The sequence below is a fragment of the Bos grunniens genome, chromosome 6 (genome assembly GCF_055505025.1).
Source record: "Bos grunniens cultivar Pamir isolate PY7600 chromosome 6, Bosgru_T2T1.0, whole genome shotgun sequence".
NCBI lineage: Eukaryota > Metazoa > Chordata > Mammalia > Artiodactyla > Bovidae > Bos > Bos grunniens.
The window spans coordinates 101,941,955-101,949,514 of record NC_141170.1 but is presented as its reverse complement, the minus strand read 5'-3'; positions in this window follow the sequence as shown (position 1 = coordinate 101,949,514).

The window sequence follows — 7,560 nt, the reverse complement described above, 5'->3', positions numbered from 1 at the left end:
ATTAAGGGGTGGGGGGGAAATCTGGTTACAACCAATTAGGGCCAAGATGGCAGAAGATTCCACTTCCAGTAGACCTTGAACTTCACTGTACTCTCATTGTAATATTAGCATATGCTGAATGACAGTTCCCAGGCTGACCATACAAGGTCAAAAAGTGGGTGGTGGCCCCATTCTTGGAGATTCCTGCCCTTTCTTCAAAATAGTTAGCATAATTATTAGCATAACAAAATAGTTAGTTTAACAGATATTCCTTTTTTTGTTAGCATATAAAATTACCCAGCCCATAACAACTAAATGACCCCATACCCCGGGGCCACTCTCACCTTCTGAAACAGACTATTGTTGTTGTTCTTCAGTCCCTAAGTCATGTCCAATTCTTTGCCACCCTGTGCACTCCAGCATGCCAGGCTTCCCTGTCCTTCACTTTCTCCCTGAGTTTGGTCAAACTCATGTCCATTGAGTCAGAGATGCCGTCCAACCATCTCATCCTCTGTCACCCCCTTCTCCAGTCTTTCCCAGCATCAGGGTCTTATCCAATGAATCGGGTCTTCACGCCAAGTGGCCAAAGTATCAGAGCTTCATCTTCAGCATCTGACGCAGACTACATTTTGCTATATGATGTGGATTTAGATAAACTCACTCTCCCTATACTGTGGCTCACTCTTGAATTCTTTCCTGCTTGAAGCCGAGAACCCCCACTTGGTGGGCTGTCCCAGGGAGTTGCCTGGGACAAGGATTTGACCTGGAATGTGACCATTCTTTCCTGTCCCATTCTCCTGCAATAGAATGGCATGGTTGTTGCTGCTGTTTAGTCACTCAGTTGTGTCCAGCTCTTTGCAACCCCACTGACTGTAGCCCACCAGGCTCCACTGTCTATGGAATTCTCCAGGCAAGAATACTGGAGTGGGTTGCCATTTCCTTCTCCAAGGGATCTTCCCAAACCAAGGGTCAAACCCAAGACTCCTGCCTTGCAGGCAGATTCTTTACCACCGGGCCACCAGGGAAGCTCATAGAATGACTGAGACAACATAAGTTTATTTTCTCACAATTCTGGAAGCTAGAAGTTTCTTCAGAGGTTTCTTCGGAGGCCTTGCTCCTTGGCTTGCAGATGGTCATCTTCTCCCTGTGTCTTACCATGGTCTTCCCTCTGTACATGTGTATGTCTGTGTCCTCATCTTGAAACCAAGCAGGACCCTGTGGGGGCCTCCCAGGTACAAATCCTTTTAGTATGCTGGCCCTCCCTCCCATTTCTTGTTTGTAGGAAATAGAGTTCATTCAGCCTCCTTGACCTTCCCTGAGTTCCACAGAGCAGATTAAACAGGTGCTAATCAGGGGAGGAAAGGAATGCAGAAACAGGGGAGGAGCAGTCAAGCAAGGAGATCCAATCAGTCTATCCTAGAGGAAATCAACCCTGAATATTCACTGGAAGGACTGATGCTGAAGCTGAAGCTCCAATACTTTGGCCACCTGATGCAAAGAGCCAACTCACTGGAAAAAGAAAACCCTGATTCTGGGAAAGGTCATGGTTGGATAGGATCATGGCTCAATGGACAGGAGACTGAGCAAACAGGAGAAGGTGAAGGACAGAGAAGCCTGGTGTGCTACAGTCCACGGGATCACGGAGAGTCAGACATGACTGAGCAACAACAAGAAGTCAAGAAAACCAGTGGGTTAGGGTCCTGATTCCTTCTCAGGGAATATCCATAACAATATATCTCCGAGTTCTTCTGCAAGAACTAAACTCTTCCTCCCCTTGGTGGAAGATGGTAACTTCAGGCTGAGCATAAGACTCCTGTTACCTCACCACTAACCCATCATTAGAGAGTCACATACCCTGCAGCCCTAACTCCAAATTTTGTCTATTAAAAACCCTTCTCTGAAAAGCATCAGTGACTTCACGGTTTCTGAGGACCCATTCTCCTTGTTGGCTCTGCTGTAAACCTTTCTCTGTTCCAAACTCTGACATGTCAGATTGTTTGGCCTTGCTGTGCATCGGACCCACAAACTTGAGTCCGGCAACAGCTGGAGAACCTCTGTTGCTGGGCACATACACTGCATTCACCTTTGCACGTTTCTCACTGACCAAAACATTAAAACCTGCTGTTCAAACTCTTCTCAGCAAACTACTGGGTGGAATTCTTTAAGTCCCAGACTCGTGTGGGCTGTGCTTTCTCATTTCAGGCATGTATGTACCAGTGTGGTTTGCTTGATCCAACCTAGATGGTTGAGAAATCAGTGATGTTCAGGTCAGAACCCACTCAGCAGGGTGAGCCAATCAATAGGGTCAGGACCCAAGCTGAGTGAACGTCAAGGGAGGAAGGCACTTCTGCACCCACCCCTAACCAAACAGTCCTAGGATGGAGAAGCACAAGAGAAAATATATCAAAAATACCTCTGGTATTTGACAAAGTATTGCATAGGGCAATCTGTTGATTTTATCCATCTTTATTCTGGTGCTATTATGTGTCTGTCTTTATATTTAAAGACCATTTGTGGTACTTAGTTAATTTTATATATCCTACAGTGTGAAAGAAATTAAACAATTTGGGGAAATGATGTTTTATGTTAACTTGCTTTCCCATTAAAGACAATGAGTCTAAGTATTTCTCTCCTTAAAAAAAAAATGGTTAAGAGGTAAGCTGGCAGTCAACACCCAAGAGCTAAATGATGGTAAGAACTTTAAAATCTTCAAAACAAGATTAGTAAGTCTTTAAATGGGTTTTCCTTTCAGTATGTCAACAAACATTTATCAGCCTGCCATACACCCTCAAAGCTCAGTGGGTAAAGAATCTCCCTGCAATGCAGGAGACCCGGGTTTGATCCTTGGGTGGGGAATATCCCCTGGAGAAGGAAAAGGCAACCTACTCCAGAATTCTTGCCTGGAGAATCCCAGAGACAGAGGAACCTGGCAGCCTACAGTCCGTGGGGTCACAAGAATCGGACACTACTTAGCAACCAAACCACCACCACCATATGCCAAGGGTTGGGCTAGTGCTGGGGTACATTGATGAATAAAACAGATAAAGACCCAACAAAGAGGGAATTAAGACAGAGGAACAGAAGAGATATTAGTTTTTTATATTCACTAAGAACTGTTTGAAACAGAATAGTCCAGGATGATATCTCTGAGGCTGACTATGGAATATAAACTGAAACAAATATAGTATATGAATTTGATTAAAGACAAGGGAGATAGGTGTGGTGTGTGTGTGCTGGGTGGTAGGGGTGGGATGGAAGGTGTCGAAAATGAGCCTGGAGAATAAAGCTGGAAGTCACTGATGGGTTTCAAGGAGGGAATGGACACTGCATAGGGTCGGAAGCGGAAGCAAGGAAATGAGTTAATAGAGTATATTTACAGAGTTGGCAAAATGCAGAAGGCTTACACAGGGTGGTAGTAGATCGGGTGATAGCACATAGATTTAAAGGTATATTTTAAAGTGGAGGCAGCAGGACTTAAAATAATTCAACAGGAGGACAGAGTTGAGAAAAAGATAAGATTATCCAGGGCTCCTAGTCTTCTGGCTTAGGATAATTTCCTTCAGTTTATTTCCTTCAAAGCATTTACCACAATTAAAGCTTTTTAAGGCATTATCTTGTTGATTTGTTTACTTTCTTAATGAGTCCAGCAAAGGAGAAAAGGAAAGATATTCCCATCTGAATGCAGAGTTCCAAAGAATAGCAAGGAGAGATAAAAAAGCCTTCCTCAGCGACCAATGCAAAGAAATAGAGGAAAACAACAGAATGGGAAGGACTAGCTATCTCTTCAAGAAAATTAGAGATACCAAGGGAACATTTCATGCAAAGATGAGCTCCATAAAGGACAGAAATGGTATGGACCTAACAGAAGCAGAAGATATTAAGAAGAGGTGGCAAGAATACACAGAAGAACTGTACAAAAAAAGATCTTCACGACCCAGATAATCACGATGGTGTGATCAGTCACCTACAGCCAGACATCCTGGAACGTGAAGTCAAGTGGGCCTTAGAAAGCATCACTACAAACAAAGCTAGTGGAGGTGATGGAATTCCAGTTGAGCTATTTTAAATCCTGAAAAATGATGCTGTGAAAGTGCTGCACTCAATATGCCAGCAAATTTGGAAAACTCAGCAGTGGCCACAGGACTGGAAAAGGTCCGTTTTCATTCCAATCCCAAAGAAAGGCAATGCCAAAGAATGCTCAAACTACCACACAATTGCACTCATTTCACACGCTAGTAAAATAATGCTCAAAATTCTCCAAGCCAGGCTTCAGCAATATGTGAACCGTCAACTTCCAGATGTTCAAGCTGGTTTTAGAAAAGGCAGAGGAACCAGAGATCAAATTGCCAACATCCGCTAGATCAGCGAAAAACCAAGACAGTTCCAGAAAAACATCTATTTCTGCTTTGACTATGCCAAAGCCTTTGGCTGTGTGGATCACAAAAAAACTGTGGAAAATTCTGAAAGAGATGGGAATACCAGACCATCTGACCTGCCTCCTGAGAAACCTGTATGCAGGTCAGGAAGCAACAGTTAGAATTGGATATGGAACAACAGACTGGTTTCAAATAGGAAAAGGAGTATGTCAAGGCTGTATATTGTCACCCTGCTTATTTAACTTATATGCAGAGTACTTCACGAGAAACGCTGGTCTGGAAGAAGCACAAGCTGGAATCAAGATTGCCGGGAGAAATATCGGTAACATCCGATATGCAGATGACACCATCTAAAAAGCCTCTTGATGAAAGTGAAAGAGGAGAGTGAAAAAGTTAGCTTAAAGCTCAACATTCAGAAAACTACAATCATGGCATCTGGTCCCATCACTTCATGGGAAATAGATGGGGAAACAGTGGAAACAGTGTCAGATTTTATTTTGGGGGGCTCCAAAATCACTGCAGATGGTGACTGCAGCCATGAAATTCAGTTCAGTTCAGTCGCTCAGTCGTGTCCGACTCTTTGCGACCCCATGAATTGCAGCACGCCAGGCCTCCCTGTCCATCACCAACTCCCGGAGTTCACTGAGACTCACATCCATCGAGTCAGTGATGCCATCCAGCCATCTCATCCTCTGTTGTCCCCTTCTCGTGCCCCCAATCCCTCCCAGCATCAGAGTCTTTTCCAATGAGTCAACTCTTTGCATCAGGTGGCCAAAGTACTGGAGTTTCAGCTTTAGCATCATTCCTTCCAAAGAACACCCAGGACTGATCTCCTTTAGAATGGACTGGTTAGATCTCCTTGCAGTCTAAGGGACTCTCAAGAGTCTTCTCCAACACCACATTTCAAAAGCATCAATTCTTTGGCGCTCAGCTTTCTTCACAGTCCATCCCTCATATCCATACATGACCACTGGAAAAACCATAGCCTTGACTAGACAGACCTTTGTTGGCAAAGTAATGTCTCTGCTTTTGAATATGCTATCTAGATTGGTCATAACTTTCCTTCCAAGAAGTAAGTGTCTTTTAATTTCATGGCTGCAATCACCATCTGCAGTGATTTTGGAGGCCCCCAAAATAAAGTCTGACAGTGTTTCCACTGTTTCCCCATCTATTTCCCATGAAGTGATGGGACCAGATGCCATGATTGTAGTTTTCTGAATGTTGAGCTTTAAGCCAACTTTTTCACTCTCCACTAACCATGAAATTAAAAGACGCTTACTCTTTGGAAGGAAAGTTATGACCAGCCTAGATAGCTATTCAAAAGCAGAGACGTTACTTTGACAACAAAGGTCCGTCTAGTCAAGGCTATGGTTTTCCCAGTGGTCATATATGGATGTTAGGGTTGGACTATAAAGAAAGATGAGCACCGAAGAATTGATGCTTTTGAACTCTGGTGTTGGAGAAGACTCTTGAGAGTCCCTTGGACTGCAAGGAGATCCAACCAGTCCATTCTAAAGTCCTGGTGTGTTCACCGGAAGGACTGATGTTGAAACTGAAACTCCAGTACTTTGGCCACCTCATGGGAAAAGTTGACTCGTTGGAAAAAACCCTGATGCTGGGAAGGACTGGGGGCAGGAGGAGAAGGGGACAACAGAGGATGAGATGGCTGGTTGGCATCACTGACTCAATGGACATGGATTTGGGTAGACTGTGGGAGTTAGTCATGGACAGGGAGGCCTGGCTTGCTGTGATTCATGGGGTCACAAAGAGTCGGACACAACTGAGTGACTGAACTGAACTGAACTGAACTGAGTCCAGGAAGAATAATGCTGTCCAGGTGAAAAGTAATGCATTATCCAGCAATCCCACTCCAGGGCATATACCATAAAGAGCTATACGCACTCCAATGTTTACAGCAGCACTGTTTACAATAATCAAGACAAGGAAGCACCTAAATGTCCCCTGACCAATGAATGCATAAAGGAGGTGCAGTACATATATATAATAGAATATAACTCAGCCATAAAAAAGAATGAAATAATGTCATTTGCAGCAACATGGATGAACCTAGAGATTGTCGTACTGAGTGAAGTAAACCAAAGACAGAAAGACAAATACCGTATGATGTTGCTTATATGTTAAAAAGAAAAAAAAAAGATACAAATGAACTTGTATACATAACAGAAATAGGCAGGCCCACAGACAGAAAAAAAAAAAAAAAACTTATGGTTATCAAAGGGGAAAGGGAGAAGAGGGATAAATTAGGAGTTTGGGATTAACATATATACATTATTGTATATATAAATTTGGAGAAGGAAATGGCAATCCACTCCAGTACTCTTGCCTGGGAAATTCCATGGACAGAGGAGCCTGATGGGCTACAGTCCATAGGTGGCAAAGAGTCGGACATGACTTGGCAACAACAACATATATTAAAATAGATAACCATCAAGAACCAACTGGGAAGAGGGAACTATAGTCAATATTTTGTAATAACCTATAAGGGAAAAGAATCTCAAAAAGAATATGTTTATATATAAAGCATATATATACATATCACTGAATCACTTTTCTGTACAAATGAAAATAACACAGCATTGTAATTCAACTATACTTCAATTTTTTAAAAATCAAAATTAAAAGTAATGCAAAGCACATAGGTAATTTAAAATTTTTAATTTGCTAATAGTCACATTAAGAAGATGTGTAATTATATATATTTAAATTATATATATAATATATATATATATATATATGGCCATGCACCATGCAGGATCTTAATTCCCCAACCTAGGATTGAACCCATGCCCCCTGTGATGGAAGTACTGAGTCTTAACCACTATATATTTTCACGATATGTTTTACTTAATCCCATAAATCCAAAATATTATTTCAATAAGCAAACAAAATCAGAAATAATGAGAGATTTTACTACTCTTTTTATACTGAGTCTTCAAAATATGGTGTGTCTTTTCCACCGACAGCACATCTCAAGTCAGCCTAGCAACAGTTCAAGTCCTTAATAACCGCCTGTGGCTAGTGGCTTTGTACTGGGTGGGCACTGCAGATCCGCAGTAGCAGGCACTCAAGGCAGACATGTTCAGTCTGGTTCACTGTTCTTCTCCAGCAACTGAAACATTCAGTGGCACATAGAGAGTATTTGATATATCGCGAATGAGCAAACAGATGCCTAGTGATGGGGGTG